Below are 18608 nucleotides of genomic sequence, written 5' to 3'. Positions count from 1 at the left end.
TCCATTTGAGTGTTTAGTCTGCAAAGTGCTGTAGGAATGTTTGATTATTGTTTATTGTTACCTGTACCTTAATGTGTTTAACCTGTCCAGATTCGACTGCTGATAGTTGTTGTTGGATTATGTTTGCTGAGCGTTTTATTTTTCATTTTCAGTCTAATTGAGTTATGCAGCAATTTCCGTTTCAGAGCAGTATTTCTAAAGTTTGACAAGATCACGACTCGTGCATGCATATATGTAGATGAGCACAGCTGGGAACATTAATTGCGATGACGAACCATCTTTTCCCGTGCACCTACGCGTAGTAGGTTCATTGATGTAAAACACGTCCGACACGGTTAATGTGCGATCCTCCCGCAGCAGGTTGCTTCAGAGTGTAGCGGCAATAACCAGCTTTCAAATTCGCCATACAGCGATTCTGTGAGAAACCCCTCTAAGAACAACAGCCGGCATCATCTGCACTGACTGGCGCGGCCTACTACTACTACCGTTGATCAGATTGCCGCAAGAACGCCCGATCTCATAAATCGGCGCAAATACTGTCCAACATCACCCCCACGGTACATGTACATATGTGTGTGTGTCTGTATAGTATTCACCCGAGCAGCAATGCACCCGGTTATGTAACAATTCGTGGCTAGTTTTGTTGAGCAGGGCCAACTATGCATATACTATAACTTCGTTTAGGTTATGTTAGGTTAGGACAGCTCATTAAAACGTGAACGTGCTACTCTTCCCGCTGTCTCTATACTCTTGCTCTCTCTCTCATCAAGGTTGCAGAATCGCCGGTTGCTACTCGAACGAACGAACAAATACCGAAACCGAAATCAGCTGCATATACATTTCATGCATTTCGTCCGACTGCGCGGTTTGGTTGATGCCGGTAGACGCGATGGTATTATAGCAATTGGCAATAAACGGACATCAAGTAGCCCTTTTATTGGCCGGTCTGGTCGTTATGGTGAATATTTCGCGCGGCCCATCAAATAGCACCCCCGCCGGCTACTATGTTTGTGTTTAGCTCGTGGTACTGCACCGAACCGAACGACGACGGATGGATGCTATTGGGAAATGGTTAGTGCATACCTAGGGGTTTTGGTTGTTGCGTGTCAAAGACTTATCTCGTGAGTGTCTTGAACTAAAGTGGCCTCTTAATATGTGGACGATTGGTCAACATTATACCTTCGAGAGTGCTCTGTGGCGGATTGCGAATGGAATTGGTCAATATTATCGTATATACTGTATGTAATTTAACGCTTTATTTCATAGTACACTGAAACGCGAGAATCTACCTCATTAAAGACGCTGAATTTCCGTAAAAAGACTATTTTAATTTCTCGAAATAAACAAAAACGAGTGCGATCCGATTCTAAGACAAAATTTAAATTCTGAAAAATGTAAAACGTGATCTTATTCAACATACAGATTTATTACGATAACTTTAACACAACACAGATTTTATAGAACGTTTTTGTCAGACGGTGACATTTGCTGAAGGCGCTAGTTCTTTAACAAATTATTGCAAAACGAAGCATAACAATTTTTATATTCGAACACATTCGAATTTGTTGTTTTGATTTTGAATAGACAATATTGTATTCCGCTAATTTTTAATTTCCTGATCGCGCATCAATTATCTAAATTTATTCATTGAGTACCGACAAATACAAATGTTGTTATTAGAATAATACTAATAGTCAACAAAATCATCTGGCAACTCTGCTCACTTGCCTCGCTCATCTGCATGCGACTGTGCAGAGTGCACAAACACACACTCAGTCACTCAATCGCTGTGCGCGCTTCGCCAACGATGTTTTTCGCTTAGTTCATCAGCGACCGCGTTACGGTTCGGGTTCGGTAATTTTTTGTGAAGACGCAGTCCTCCAGCGCGACCGGTTTTCTGAAAAAAAGTTTCGTAGATCAGTTATCACAGTTTGGCATGTTTTCTTTTTCATTCGGAAAACGAGCTCGATTAGTGCGTTACCCTCGTCGCGGATTCAGTATCCTACCGGAATACCGCAGTGCAGTGAAAGAAGTGCTGCTTCCCTTTGCAGTGGATAATGAGTGATGAAAAAAAATCTGGCGGTTCTTTGCCCAAAAAGCAGAGTAAAGTGTTGTGTTTAAAAGAAGTTTTTAGGTTGGCGAAATATCGGCGTAGAAAACGCCATTTTGGACGCGCGACACGTTCAATCGTGATCATGCGCGGGGCTGTCTGTTGCTCTGTTGCTTTCGGAAGCGGAGCGAGCTGTGCAGCAAAAATGAAATGGAAATAATAGCACGGTGGCAGCATTCGGTTGACGCTGCCGCTCATGAGTGTGTCAGCGCAGTAGGCTGTGTCGTTGAAGGTGGAGGAAATTAAAAGTGTTTGTTTTCGATCTTGTCCACTGTGTATGTATAGTGAAATTGGGTAGATAATGCAAAAATAGTGGTGAAGTTTAAAAAAGCTTATTTTAAAGCAGAGTATGGAATAGTGTTTGTGCTCGCTTCGTTGTGGAAAAGAAAATTTGTGAGAATCGGTGTTCGAACGAGCTGGATACGGTTGATCGAAGTAAGTCATATTTTACAAAACTAGATCAATTTTGAATGGTTGAGATTTTTTGAAATGACATCGCAGCTGCGGTACGCACAATTTTTATTCCAACTGACGCTTCAGAACAAGTCAAACTGATGTTTTACACTTCTCATTACTTTTTCCAAAGCGTTCTATGCGCCCTGTGATTCATTTCTCCGCCTTACACGACGGAGCGGAAAGGGATATCATCGAATTTAATGACAATATCCTTGAGTTTAATCTGCACACAGAAGACAAATTGATTTGGATAGCTACTATATCACAAAGAGTTGATCGGAATTAGTCGGCGATGAATTTGTATATATGTTGATGTTTTATGGTCCGCATTTTATAAATGTCCATGTAAAAAGTAAGCGATCTCTACGAGTCCATGGTACTTAAGGGGAGCTTATTCTTCTGAGTAAGCTAAAAAACCCCTACATAATTTTGAATACTTCTACTTTACTATCGCTATAAGAAATATGCGTCTTCACTGATTGGCGATATCCTGACAGTTTAGCTGTTATATAACGTTGGTCCAATGAAGACCATTGCGTTATTGTGAAAAATTTTAGGGGAATACTAACCAAGAAATTTCAATACTGAAAAATCTGTATCGACCGATCCAAAAATTTTAAATTTGAGAAACTCAAAACCGACCCGAATCTGGCCTTTTTGAAATTAGAACTTTTTTTCTTATATTTGAATCTTAAATTTCTTAAATAGCAAAACTCGAACGAAACTTCAAAATTATAAAAATCTCAACACGACTTGAGCTCAAAATTTTTAAATTTAAGAAGCCCAAGAATGTTTAAGTAGGTATTCGACCCGAGCCCAAAGATTTTTTTTTGGAAAATTCGAACCTAAAAATTCAAAATTTCAAAAACCCTTATTTCCAATTATTAAAATCTTCCTGAACTCGAAAGTTTCGTATGCACTAAATCCGAGCCTGATGGCATTTATGAATTAAACCACGCACCCGAGAGGTCGGTACATATACTTTGCTATTTTTGCTTCTTTAATTTCTTCAAAGGAAATGATACTTCTGAAGAAAGTTTATGGTGCCTAGCGATGTATGACATACATGTCCTACACGGATCCTCAGCAACATTGGTAATGTATGTCGACAAACAAACAACTCGCCTCCAACTACATTTGATTCGGGTAATTGGTGACTTGCAGAGCAAACAGGGACTGCCACCAACGGTAATCAGATTAGCGATAAGTAGTCACAACGGGCAAAGTTGTCCCTACCAGAAAAAATCAATCCGAACCTTAACATTTTAAAGTTAACCCTGTTAAATATGCGTCTAAAAATTAAAAAAGTTTGAAGTCCTTTTTTATTTAAAAAAAAATTCCGCTCCTATTCGAAAAATGTTTTATCTGAAATTATCTAACCCACACTCTAACTTCACTCCAGCAGGGAAACGGTAAATTTGAAATATTCAAACTAGAGACTTACCTAGAGAACATAGGACCGTTTGAGAAAAGAAGAATTTGGCGCATGGTGGTTAATTTTGGACCAAAGAATTCAAATTTGAATAAACTGATTCCGAAATTTTTGAACTTGAAACACCCAAAGTTCACCCGGACCCAGCAGTTTAAATTTTTTTTAAACCCTAACTTGAGATCAAAAATGTTAGATTCGAAGAATCCAAGAACGTTATTGTAGGAATCATTGAATCCGACTCGGACCGAACAATATTGAAATTTAAATTTTTAATATTGAAGAGCTCGAACCGGATTTTATTAACCGCTTGGCATTCAGTAACCAAAATTACAAAGGCTAGACCAAAAAGATTCACGTTGTTGTGTCTGACCTGAAGCAATCAAATTCGCTTGCTCTTCACTATAGAATACCGCTCATATATCCCTTCACGAGAGGTGGAGATTCACGGTGTCCTCATCGCATCAAGTTTGATTATCGAAGAAAATATTCTGGAATATGGGGTTGACAATTTCAGGGAGCTCTCGTATCAGTCAATGAGGATAATTGCGTTTAGTATCGTTCAATGGAGGGTTGAAGACATGGATCCCCATCAGACTACTTTCAAGTGATTTTTCATGGTCTGCTCTGTCTAGTTTATATTGACAAATGTCGTCTATCACATTATCTCTCGACATCGTCCGCGTACAAACTGCGCGGGAATAATTCCAAGCGATCTTTAAACGCTCTATGTGCTATTAGGCAGAAATGCTGCTAGGAGCTATGTCAGTGTCACTTGCCTGGAAAAATTCCTATGAAATCGGTCTTCGATTCTGGAGAATGAAAAAGATTGCGAGGAACACGGAAAGGAAACGAAACGCCCGCTTACAAGTACGACTGTAGACCATCAATCGACTAGTAACTCACTTTTAATGGAGCAGAAACTGCCACCATCGATTGTCAAAAGTGTGCTATTGGAGGCAAGCTGAAAGCAACAATGGAAGTCATCGATGTTAACGCCGAGTACAAAGTACCAAAATTGCATTGCACTGTGTCGAGAATCATCAAACTGCTCGAGCGAATATAAATATGGTCAGTTACTAATTTTAGAACCATTCGAACACCATAAAATGATCTCAATAACCTATAAATGCACCGAAATAGGTTTTTTACATGGGATCTACTGCACCATGGCGATGGTGTTGATCCCATTACAGACTATGAAAATACCAATCTGGACCATGAGCATGGTGGTATTATGGGCTAATCGTGTACTCGGATGAACATTATGACCTGAAAGGAACTTTTCATATGCCGGTGAGTTCATACGAGACAACGAATTTTATCCCATAAAAGAATAGATTGAAATTGAACATCAAAACCTCAAAACAATTTAACGTGAAAAAAATAAAATTATTATGAACAAAATATTATGCTGACAAAATCGGGGGCTGGTAAAATTAGAGATTGACAGAATCGGGTCTTCGCTGTATCACAAATAAGAAATTCGGGAAAGGTTTGCTAAAATTTCACTAGGTTTCAAATAAAATTTGACTATATCATGTTCTACTTAGACACAACCATACGCATTTCCTCGCATATTCGATACTCAATTCCTTTTTTTTTGGCCACATGAACACTGCTTGATAACAAAGCAAATATTATTTGGATGTGTTCCAAGTTATTTCAGCTCGATTAGTGACGCCAATGAACGCGTGTTATCTCACATTGCAAATGATTTTGTTGTCAAAACTTGTTGATGAATGAATCAAAGCATACATCTGTTATGTCTTCCGAAATGTTTGTGAACTCCCAATCTTTCATTCCGGTGATATTTTTTGTGATTAATAATCGCTAAATATTTCTGCTACGATTTTGACATTTGAAATTACAGTCGATGTCCGAAAAAAAATCCGGAAATCAGGAAATTACACGGACTGACCTGGAAAACCTGTAATGTTCAGAGAATTTGTAATAAAATTAGGCAAATTTTTCAAACCGGTGTTAAATTATGTTTTACTATATCACTAATAAACAAACAAACAAACTACCGCCTAATGTAGCTACGCCACTACGCTTTACTTCGAGTACTGACCTAAATTAATTAATAACCCCTACGGCTGAGTAAGCCGGGCAAACGAGTGGATAACAGATTTGCTTGGAAGGGGCCGCCGCTTCCGACGGCGGGTCGACGCCCAGCTCGTCCAGTGGATCCTCAGCGGCTTGCCGCCGCTTCGGTTCCTTGGCCTCGGTTATGCGGTTACACCGCATTACGCTGGCTATGTGGTCAACTTTAAAGCAGTTCCGTACTAGTTTTATCGAACATATTTTGCACCTGATACATTCGAAAAAAAAAAATTGGACTATTGGAAATTTCAGTACTATTTTCTGTATAATTGATTGCGACAAGCGATCCAAATATGATATGCTATACCTTAACCCTTAAATGCATGAAACTCATTTTCCTTGGTACTCATTTTTCTGGCTGGATACGATATATACCTCTTGTTAAGGCTTTATGTCACGGAATTCGGTATGTTTCCAAATGGCAACAGTATGCATTTAAGGGTTTAATCGCAAATCAACGTTGAGAAAAGGATATAATTGGCCGATCAATCATATAAAGAATAGCTCATGTTATAAAAAAGGAAAAACACAAAAAAATTAAAATAGTTGTATTTTATAATTTACAATTTTTTTAGTCAAATGCTTGGTAGAATTCAATGTTTGTTTAAGATTAACATATAATAGCATAAGTATAATTAACATATAAGTTAAAATAAGCATAACAAAGTAAAAGTATAAAATAAATATATCTATTGCTTAAGTATTAAAGAAATTGATATGATGTAATCTTCGAGGCTAGTGTTTTCAAATGCTCTCGTGATTTGCCATTTATTGCTTGTAAACAATTTCTTTTGAATGTTGACCGAGCAGCGCGCGAGGTGTTCCAATTTTTTAAAACGTGTTCGAGTATTTCAAGTGGTATATGGCTAATTACTCGAGCAATATTAGCTTCTAATGCTTCAAACTTTTGATTTCACATAACCCCATAGAAAAAAGTCTATAGGTGTGATATCGCCCTATCTAGGCGACAAACTGACAGGTCCACGGTGAGAAATTAAATCTCTCACGCTTAATGCCACTGTTTCATTACTTGTGTGGCACTTGGCGCTGTCTCATTGGGACCAAATGTTGTCAAGATTACTAGCTTCAAGTTCGGACAATAACCAGTCTGTTAACATGCTTTTAAACCAAGACTCTTCCGTAAAATACGCCATGTTGTTGCATACGCCTGACTACAAAGCTGGCACGTGGGGATCTGGGCTTAATGTGTACAAAATATGTTCTGAGCACTGATAACACCTCTTGGTTGTGTTGTAGTAGCCGGATGAAAAGGAATAGGTCGAGCCACCCGCATTCCCGTTCGACTTAGTCGTGCTCTTCCGTTGAATAATGTACTTTTGAGTTGTTTGCGCCTTACTCGAAAATTGGTAAATTTAACTTCATCAGCGACCGCGTTACGGTTCGGGTTCGGTTTTCTAAAAAAAGTTTCGTAGATCAGTTATCACAGTTTGGCAAAAACTAGATCGGGTAGATCGCGACAAAACTGGGAGCAAATGGTTCACGAATACAGATATCGGTATCGAGAGAAATTCCGCCGTCGAAAAATTCTCAGTCAGAAGAAATCGGCTACCACAGGAGAGAAGAATAAAAACGCTGGTGGGGATGAGAAAGCCAAAAAACCAAAGGCTGCCGCTAAGAAACCGGCTGCGAAGAAATGGCGAGAATGCGTCCCACAAAACCTATCCCGTCCTGCCTGACCATTCACTGCAAATAAATCCAAGGTGTCACATATGTATAGTCAGCAAACATTGGTCACGTATCCAGGACAGATTCCTACGTGCCAAAATTCTGTGATCAGCCGCTACACCATGGAAAACCTTGAGCAGAGGCTGCTAAGGAAATTCCATCTGTTACAGGCCCGACCGAAACACAGTCGTCGTATGCTAAACAACAACCGGTTGCTGGCGCTGGCGACCGAGGACCCGGCAGTAACAAACACTAAATAAATAATGATCGTGCCCAGTACCAGTAAACGACTTTCTTGTTTTTTTTCTTCGCTTTAACCAAAAGCGAAGAAAAGAAACAACTATTACATCAAATGCCTCCAAACTAACAACCAACACCACTAATAAATAACAACCAACACCACTAAAAAACGACTCGTAAGAAGAAAGAATCAAACTAGAACTTCCAACAATGAACAGCATGAAAGCAGTACTGATGACGACATGGACCTGAGATAGACGGACTGACCCCCAAGTTGCAGAAGATAACGCAACTAATGCATCATCGTCAAGGAAAGAGGTCTCAACACACAGCAGCAAGCTGCTTTAACAAAACCCGACGGACTGGTAGTAACTTAGTATTTTTCTATTTTTACATCTTGTAAAAACATAATAGATCCACTGCTCAGTAGTGCTAACGTATTAAGCTGTGCCAAATAAGTCAGAAGAAAGAAATAGTCTAGAAATAACAAATCACCTTTCAATGTAAATCTGATAATTCCAAGTTGTTTATTGATCAATATATATATACAGGGTGTTTGGTTCATGAGTAAGAATCTCTCGAGGGGCGATTTACTGTCATATTTGGAGCAAAAAATCGTTCTACACATACCATCAAATCTCAACCGTTACAGAGTTATTGAACTTTTTGTGTGTTAAAAACTTAGTTGTCTTAAAATAGCTCTAGCTCAAAAATTATACCTTGTATTTCAAATCTTTTAGATCCGTTGGATAGGTGAGAAAATTTTCCACTGAAAAATGTCCTCAAATGTTTCAGCTAAGGAGGTTAAGTAATCTTTTCACAGTAATTTATTTAAAATTTAACAATTTTGATCGATTTTTTGTTCACTTCGCGAAAATATTAATAGTTAACATCACTATTTTAATAATTCAAATTGTTAGTCTTGAAAAGTTGTATAATTTGTTCTTTGACATGATACACTTATCTTGTCTTATTTTCATCTGTTTTGGTTATTGAACTTGGATATTTTTATCTCATATTCACTAATACTAGCTCTTATTGAAAAAGTATGGCACTTATTGAACCTTTTCTTATTTTTATTCGAAAGCCAGGAAAATTTGGCAGAGAAAAATGTATTAATACCTTTCAGTTAAGTGAATTTAGTATTCTTTTAAAGGTTCATTAGTTTAAAGTTAGTGTTATTATTAGCATTTTCGTTATTTTCTTAAAATAGTAAATAATAAACTTCACCATAATTATCGTAGAATCAATGCATCTCAGCAATTTCTACAATTCTTCCTTTGACTCCATTCAATTATCTCTTTTAGTTTCGAAGTAAAATCATTTTTATCTTCTCGTTTCATATGCAAAAACAACGATTTCGAACCCACTGCATTTGTGATAAGGTCATGCTGTGTTAACTATTAAATTGCAACGAAATGAAAAGCGATAGGGATAAAGTTTCAAATAACAAGTTGTAGAGAATATTAAGGGGCACCAAATGAACAATAGTGACGATAAATTTAGTTGATTAATAATTAGAATAATTACAAAAATCACCAAAAAACGTAAATTTTGAGTTATTTTACTAGTACAAAGTCATGTAGTACACTTAACTAAAATATATCTGTACATAAATCGAAACGAATTTTTCTCAGCTTTCCAATGAATCGCTGATAATAGCGATATTAAGCATATTTTTTAGATTAGAGTCTTTTAAGAACTTGCAAGTCAATTACAGGAAAAGTTTAGAAGTCAAATTACAAGGAAACGAGAAGAGATAGGAATATTATGTTGAAGAACAAATTATGAATCGTCCTCAAACCTAACTTTTGGATAATAGATATTGCTACAATCATAATTCATTATTTTGAGAAAATTAACAAAAACCTCATCAAAAACACTAACTTTTAATTACTTTACAACTAAAAGGTAATTAAAACTAATTATCTGAAAGACATGAGAAAATTATTCAACAGAAAATTTTCTCACCTTTCCAATGGCACTAAAAGATTAAAAATACGAGGTATACTTTTTGAGTTAGAGGTGTTTTAAGATAAACAAGTTTTTTATACAAAAAGTTCAATAACTCTGTAACGGTTGAGATTTGATGGTATGTGTAGAACGATTTTTTGCTCCAAATATGACAGTAAATCACCCCTCGAGAGATTCTTACTCATGAACCAAACACCCTGTATATATATATATATATATATATATATATATATATATATATATATATATATATATATATATATATATATATATATATATATATATATATATATATATATATATATATATATATATATATATATATATATATATATATATATATATATATATATATATATATATATATATATATATATATATATATATATATATATATATATATATATATATATATATATATATATATTGTAGTAGGAAACGGAAGGAATGTTAGTTCGACATTTGTTATTGCTAGAAATCGTATATATCACTGTGCACTCCACAAGTGTCATGGGAGGAGGAAACGTGCTAGCAGGAATGGAGCTTCGATAAAAAATTGTTCCGGAATTAGCGCGCGATATAAGGTTGAGTAATCTCTGGGCCACCAGGAGACTCAATAAATAGTTAAAAAGACTTTTTAGGAATATCATCACGGTAAATAGCGAAAAAATATCAAGAGATATACTTATAATTGATTTTTTTTTCGAATATGTTTTATAGAAGAAAAACTAGTAGAAGAAAAAGAACAAATCAATCTCGAACAAATTAAGCGAGACTAATGAACAAACTGAAGCTACAACAGAAAAATTAACAATGTAATTCTTAAAGAGAATATGAAATAATTTTGAGCGGCCCATAATAAGCATTCACTGTACCGCAAGCTTTACTTTGTATGTCGGATACATTAGGAAACTCATGTACGCGTCGTTTGTACCCCATCTCTGTTAGCACGTGGCCACAGATTTCACCAGACCGTTACACTTCCGCTGGAAGCGTAACCGCAACCCCCCACCTACAGTCAAAATGTATGCACTGACAGCGGTTAGGGCTAGAACCCGACTTTAATCCGCTTCCGACAACCAACAGATAAAAAATTCCACGAAATATCGTTTTAAAAACTTGACACTAATTGTAAATGTAGTAATACTAGATAAAGCTGCTCATGAAATAAAGAAGGATAAATAACAAAAAAATTAAATTAGTTTTTGTGCTCCAAAGCTTGTGGCTGTGGTCCACTAGGAGGTTAGTAACAGTCTATTATCTTTCTCATGACAAAAAAAAATTATTTCACCAAGAATTGATCCACTGAATTTCAGATCCCATCTCGTAAGAGGCAACTGAAAACTGGAGGTCTCGAGTCGAAGTGTTTCTCTATGCCGAGTCGCACATTGAGTGTCGTGAATATTATCCTTGCTATCCTTGCGACGTTTGTTTCTTCACAAATCGTGGGATTCAAATGATGGTCATGTCATTAATGCCCATTTTGGGGATTCGCTGTAAGCCAACGTGTTTGGTATGGTCTAGTTGCTTTGTACACTAAGTGCCGGTGATGAAATGTGCAGTGGTCTGATCGACCATGGTTCGAGTAGCAGGAGTAGCATAAACGTACACCAACTATGCATGCATTCCGCCTTTTTCAGGGAGGAAAAGCTTCCATAGGTTCAAGAATCGTATTTCCACGAAGAAAAGTTCTATATTGGAAATCTACTTAACCCCGTCTTACAACAAAATGGCGGGACAAATCCACGTGAAATGCCTCGTGCATGTAAATTTGTGTATAGTGCTATTGACGCATATCTTCTATCCGACCAAACAACTCGTGATATTTGTGCTGTCACAGCCAATACAGGGGATACGTCTATTGTTGGGTATACTTGCCGCATTGCCTTGTGATTATTTCAAAAGGGTTGTGTCATACTGTGACAGAAATGGGTTTCCACCCATGATCGGCAGTGATGCAAATACCCACAACATAATTTGGGGAAGCTCAGATATCAATTTGAATTTATGGACTAGTTAAGCAGCATAAATTTGCACATACTTAATGTAGGAAATCACTCAACATTTGCCCGGTCCGGTAGAGAAGAGGTGTTAGATGTAACTCTCTGATCTGACAGTATTACGCATGAGTTGGCAAAATGGCTCGTACCAGACTTCATCTCGTCGTTTTCGGATAATAAGTACATCGTCTTTGATCATTTAAACGTATAGATGTAGCAAACACTTGCGGTTGTAAATTTTAAATCTCTTTGATTAAACCGTTGATGCGTGTAGATCCTTTTTGGATTTTCGGGGAATCGAAAATTGAGTCCCTTCCCACAACATCACGTGTGAATACTGACGGTTGCGAGAAGCCATTAAAAATGGGTAAAATTTTGATAAAAATCACCCTTCAGCAATGTTTCGGCTCATGGTATAGAGTCTTCGAGTCTCAATACTTGTCGAGCTGGAGAAAGGCCACTATTCGATGGCGCTGAAGAATGATCTTCACGGGTGGCTCTTTTCAATCCCTCTTAACTCATTCATCCCCAGGTTCATTGGGTTTGGTTTAAGGTATGGTATTGTTTGGTTTCTCTCCGGATAACGAACCAACCTGTACCTGGCTGAAACAGCAATTGGATGAGATAAGAGGGAAGGCAGGGAATTTCCGTTTCATTTTCGAACCATATAACCCTCGCCAGCAAAAAGATATTTACATTCCGTGAAATCTTTAGGAATGTTTGAATAGTACTGAATTTGATGTAGCTAGATTTTTCATAACCCTGGTTCGTAGGCAGTTTGCTGGGAAACCCTGAGAACCAAGAACTGCAGTATTTTTGTCGTATCGACAATCGTTCTCTGGAATTTCTGAAAAAACGGTAAAACCTGAACTATGGCCTCCAAAAAGACACAGCGAAAGTTTATAAACCTAAATCGGTTTAAGCCGAATTTGAATGACAATTCTTTATCAGGAGCGTAATCGTTCTGTTATTTTAATATCCCCTCTGGGGTGTTATATCCGCTCATCGAGAAGTGTCTAGTTCGAGCTAGTTGCTATAGAAATATAGTATTCCTAGTTAAAGCTGCTCATGAAATAAAGAAGGATAAGTAAAAAAAATGAAATTAGTTTTTATGCACCAAAGTCATTGCAATACTAAGACATTCGTCTAAAACAGGATCGAATAATTATCTAAAACTTAGAAGTCATGGATACTCCGAAGTAAACATCTGAAAATGACAGTAGTTTCTTTCCCTCTTAGTAATTGTTTGGTTTAATATCCTTAATGGCCTTCGACCTGATGGCTGGACACCGTTCAATATAATGCGTGAAGTTTGAGGATCCGTTACTAAGAATCAGTGCCATCCGGTGAACTAGATCCCGGTTTAATAATAAAACATATGACATAAAACACAGTGTGCCATGACTTGCTAGTCCGTGCTAAAATTCAAACCACTAAACTGAACAAAACGGTCACACGAAACTTGATTGGAAGCGTAAATAGCTCACGATTTTCGTTTTCAATTTAGGTTGAGCTTTGGTCTTTTGGCATTATTACCATGCACTTTACACTTTTTGCTTTTTTGTAGCGAAAAAAATGACGACTACCGCCGTCACGTCTTTAAATGTTTCCCCCCGCATCGCTAACAATAACAATTCTATTCGCGGCTGGATACCTCCACTGTCAGAATCATCGCGGAGCCGGTTCATTAGTGTGTACAGTGCACTTAAGCCGTTCGCGCAATTAGAACTGGTGCTACTGATGATGACGGCACGCCGCCGCTACGCCGCACCGTGAATGGCTATCGTGTGAACATTCCGGTGACCTTAAAACTTCGTGAGCTCCGGGAGTAAAACCAATCATCGTTCTAGGGTAACTGCGACCAGTACCGGTTTCCTTCTTAAGTAACCTAGTCAAATGGTTCATTTACCCTACTGCTGCGATTTAATTTCCCACCTTGGGGGCCATAAAGCAAGTGATCTTTGCCTCGCGGTGCAGTCGGTAATCAATACGACCGACCGACCAACACCACCCTCTTCACCATCCATTGCATCATTCACGAACAACCGTACCGTAACCACCAGCTAGACTAGCTCTCGGTACAGTTAGGTTCCATTAGTAGTAAACATAGCCGCTCTAGTACTATAGTAGAGTGTGGTATTTACTTTACACTTATCAGTGATTGATTTTCATTGCTGTGCACATTTTTTTTTCTGCGCCGCACAGCGCCGATGCACCGGACGGCGACGACGCACAGTGGCGGGTCTTCAAACAAAAGTCGGGCAAAACCTCAAATTTTACCTAATTTGGCTGAAAATCACAATTTAAGCTAATTTTGAGGTGCTGAGCTCATTTTTGATGTCAAAAGTCGTAAAATATTAAATGCATTTTTCCATACAGTGTCATTGAACCTTTCTTATAACTATGATCCCGTTTTCATGATAGATTTTCCGTTACTGTTCACCAATGTCAGCAATATCATAAAAAATGAAGAATACTACTTTAAATCCATTGTATAACATATTGGTTTACTGTAGATTGTCTAACTATTTTAAACAAAACACCATGCGCCTCCATATCAGCAACAAAGCTTAAAAATCTCCTTAAAACTTTTTGCGCACCTAGGCGCAGAACGAGACCAGGATATTCGAAAAGTAGAGGTTATTTCCCATAAAATGTATACTATGTCACCGTTTCGAAATGATTCCGAAATTTGTACAGAATACATTAGTGAAAAAAGTATTTTTGATCTGACCACATCAAACATATTTAAAATTAAAAGTCATAGTTCCAAGCAAATTTACCAAATGTATTTTATTCACTAACCAAGTTCTTTCGTTCATCTACACAATGAAACTAGTTGTTCTAAAATCGGACGAAAATCAAAAGAGCAACATGCGTTTGAAGTGAACAGAGCAATGGTGGTTTCGGAAATGAAAATCAATAAAAAGTCCGGACTTTGCTACGTTTAAACTCATGTTAAAAATCGTGTTCTTATCCAATGATCATTAAATTTAGAATATACATCATTCAATATATGAGAAATTTAGAAAAAATATAAAATATCAATATTTCAAAAATAAATTTTTGAGGTTTTGGCCAGCCTCCAGCCACTGTGCGACGCGTGGAGTTTCTAGGTCTATGCTTTTACATGCAGTAGGCCGGTGTTGTTCAAACATAGGATCGTGAATTGTGTGCAAGTCTCTCTCGCTGTGTGTAGGAAAAAGGGTGGCGTTGGGAGGCGCTATCCGATCCGGTCGATTTTCCACGGTTAGCTAGTTTGTGGTTTGAGGCACTGTTAAAAATAGTGTAAAATTCTATACAACAAGTTGCATTTTGTCATTAGCTAGTGATGAGAAGAATTCGTAACACAAAAAATCAACTTTTCTAAGGTTCTAAATTAACTCAATAATTATTGATTTTTTTCACTGTGCCCCAGAATGCAACCCGTGAGAACCACCCCTTTCGAATTGGTTCCGAAAGTCACCCAGCCATCATCATCATTAGGTCGGTACTCCACCCTCCGCTCGATCACTGATGGCACGCGAGAGGGTAAGCGAGAGAGAGCACTAGAGCAAGCAGGAGAGCGTGAGTTGGTAACTTTAACTTTTTCCAGCAACTAGAAGAGCCTATAAGCGGACCCTACACGAGCAGAAATATTGACAATAAATCATTTATTGATTAATATATTGATGGTGTAAGGTCATCTTGAAAATATTGATTCTGTAGAATTTAAATGGGATTGATGGATTGAAGCAGTCTTGTCAATATATTTATTGACAATATTTCTGTCTCGTGTAGGGTCCGCTATAGGTCAACACGTACACACGACCACCGTGCCTCCTCGATTGCCCCTTCGATCACCGACGCGCGATGATAGGCTCCCCCAGTAGTAGTTTAGTTGCGCTTTAGTCGCTGTACTTTAGACGAAGAGAGAGAGAAACAAAAATGGCAAAATACTAAGCCGATCTAAACGAGAACGACGTCAAGAAAACCGGGCTGCTGATCGTCGTCGCACTAGCTTCTCACACCCCCAGCGTGCGGTCGGTCGGATGGTTGGTCGTGTTGGGTTGGGTAACGCGAATCAGCCCGAATTTTCGGGTTTAGAAGAGAAACCGTACCGAGTGATAGATAGATAGGTGGTAAACAATCGAAGCAAGCTCTGCACCTAGTCCGGATATTAGTTGACAGAAGAACGTTCTTTTTTTTGCTCGGTTTGGACTGGTTGTTTGAAATCGAATAGACGAATTACGTTTCCGTGGCGACCGTTTGTTGGCGTAGTATTGATTCCGGACCGTGCTAGGAACCAGGAATACCCGACCAACAGATCGTAAGATCGCTGCTGAAAGATACAGGAGGAAAACAAATCAAATTTTTACTAGTGCAGATCAAGTGATTGTTCATCGTGACAAGTAGCTGGTGGGTGCATGTGTGTTTGTGTGAGTGTCAGTGTTTTAATACTGGCGCAGCGGGAAGTAAGTGTTCAGCTGTGTGTATCGTGAAGCGCTCTGTTTGCAAGGTTAACTTTAATAGATGCTGCTGAGCTGTGAAACCTCGGAATGAAATAAACATTGACGATGTTATCATCATCATCGCCGTCGTTGTCGGCATCATTGAGCGAGTTGAATTGCGATGAAAATGGTTGATAATGGTCGGTTAGTGTTTGATCAAGTGCAACGGAAGTGAATTTAAAGTTCAAACGTAACCTTGAAATGGTAACAGAAGGGGAAGAAGATTCTCGCATCAGGTATTTTAGGGGAAAAAATCTTATTCAGCGGAGCCAGTTTGACTAAAATCTAGTATTAAGTACAAAAAAATGATCTCAATGTATTTCAAACGTCAGATATCTCAACTGACCCATATTGATGTCTGAATTTGGAGGAAAAACATCGTCGAATACTTTGACAGGACTAAGCTAGCGCCGGATTGACGCTAGCTCCTTAAAGCGAAAACACACTGTGCTCAGAAACACATAGTTTTTGCAGCTAGCGTTAATCCGTAGTCCTGTCACTAAGTTAATGTCAGCTTCTGATGAGACGAAGTCAAACCGCAAATTCCGTAACGAATTTGGGTGAAACCACTTTTTGCGCGTGAAGGGCACAAAACCTAAAACTTAATTAGTTATGGAATACGTTTCGATTTCGCCTCACCGGAATCCGATACTAACGTCAAATTTTTCTCCTTAGGGAGAAATACATATAACATAGTACATATTGTATTGGCGTTGTTAAGCCGAACCAGATTTCGATTTCACTGGTTCTCATTAGCTTAATCAGAATTCCTTCTCTTGCGGGAGGTATTTGCTCAGGAACTTAAATTGCGTCTCCGATTTTTTCAGCTAGCATCAATCCAGCTCTGGCTTAGCCCAGCTCTAAGTTACTATCGAATTCTGATGAGACGAATACGAAACGAAAATTCCATAACTAAATTAATCATTTACAGTTAAGTTTATCATAATACAACAATCTTTGAATAACCAACTTCGACGAATTTTGAGCAAGACTTTTTAAAATTACATTTAACCGTTTGAAAAGAGTGTAAAATGTTAGATTTTCTCAGTGATATTTAATAAAACAATTTAGAAATGATTATAACTAAATTATTTGTTGTCCTATAACTGTCGAATAAATTTTATAACTGATTTCTATTCGCGTTCCAACTTTACTTTTCGTTGGAAGTGATCGGAAACATTAATCAATTAATCGTGACATCGTTTTGCTTTTGTCATGGATGTCGCCTTCGTAGTAAGTGTGAAATTATTCCCTCCTACAAGGCACAATTTATGGGCTCATCAATATTTAACTAACCATCAGGTAGTGTGTTGTTATACAGTTGACATTTCCTTTTTGTACCCATTTGGTTTAAGTGTGTCGGTCTTAATTGGTTTATCTTGACATAGCAATCTTATTCTGGTTAGCGCCAGTCCAACCAGAACGAGTAGAAATTGTAAATTGGTGGAACTTTTAACTAAGTTTGTTATGGAATTTGCGTTTCGACTTCGTCTCATCCGAATCCGACCCTAACTTAGTGACAGGATTGAGCTAGCGCTGGATTGACGCTAGCTCGAAGAAAAAACGAACACTATTTGTGTTTCTGAGTAAACCCTTAGTCCTTAGTCGCAAGAATAGTGTTTTCGAGTTTTCTTTGAGCTACCGTCAATCCGGTGTTAGCTTAGTCCTGACACTATGTTAGTGTCGGATTTTGATGAGACGAAGCTGAAACTCAAATTCCATACCTAATTTAGTTATAGGTTTGGGAACTTTTAATATTTTTTTTCTGTATGTCAGAATTAGTATATATTCACAAGAGTAGATTATCCACCTCTGGTGACTCTTTAACCTGGATGTTTTTTTTCTGACCCGAAGATAGACTTCAAAAGAAACTCTGAAACCAGACAAAATTTCGAATCAAGGCCATTTCTCGATAAACTTTCGCAACACTTTCGTCACTGTTCTTTGCATAATGAGTTAAAAACAGTAATGTATGCTCTTTGGAATTTCTCCTGTAACCCGTGAGTGTAACAATTTAGCACAAGGTGGATAAGAGTTCTGTTTTGCCGGCTAAGAATTCAAAAGCACCAGCCATTATCGCTGTGGAGAATAAGTCGAACAAGCATTGCACTCCATAG

General features: G+C 37.9%; 1 protein-coding gene across 3 annotated transcripts in view; it reads left to right on the top strand.

Annotated features, from left to right (window-relative positions):
- Positions 1-18608, top strand: part of LOC131689633 (uncharacterized) — a 197564-nt gene that overhangs the window by 44703 nt on the left and 134253 nt on the right. Inside the window, exon 1 of one of the 3 annotated variants that reach the window (XM_058974867.1) lies at positions 16004-16455. The exons of 1 other annotated variant lie outside the window; for it this stretch is intronic. The gene's annotated coding sequence lies outside the window, so the exon portion shown is untranslated. Of the gene's footprint in view, positions 1-16003; positions 16470-18608 lie in introns of those variants that run through there. One more of the 3 variants, XM_058974876.1, reaches the window with a different exon arrangement.

This window comes from Topomyia yanbarensis, chromosome 1 (genome assembly GCF_030247195.1).
Source record: "Topomyia yanbarensis strain Yona2022 chromosome 1, ASM3024719v1, whole genome shotgun sequence".
Classification (NCBI taxonomy): Eukaryota; Metazoa; Arthropoda; class Insecta; order Diptera; family Culicidae; genus Topomyia; species Topomyia yanbarensis.
Note: the sequence above shows the minus strand (reverse complement) of the source record. Positions and strands in the feature narration are given on the sequence as shown.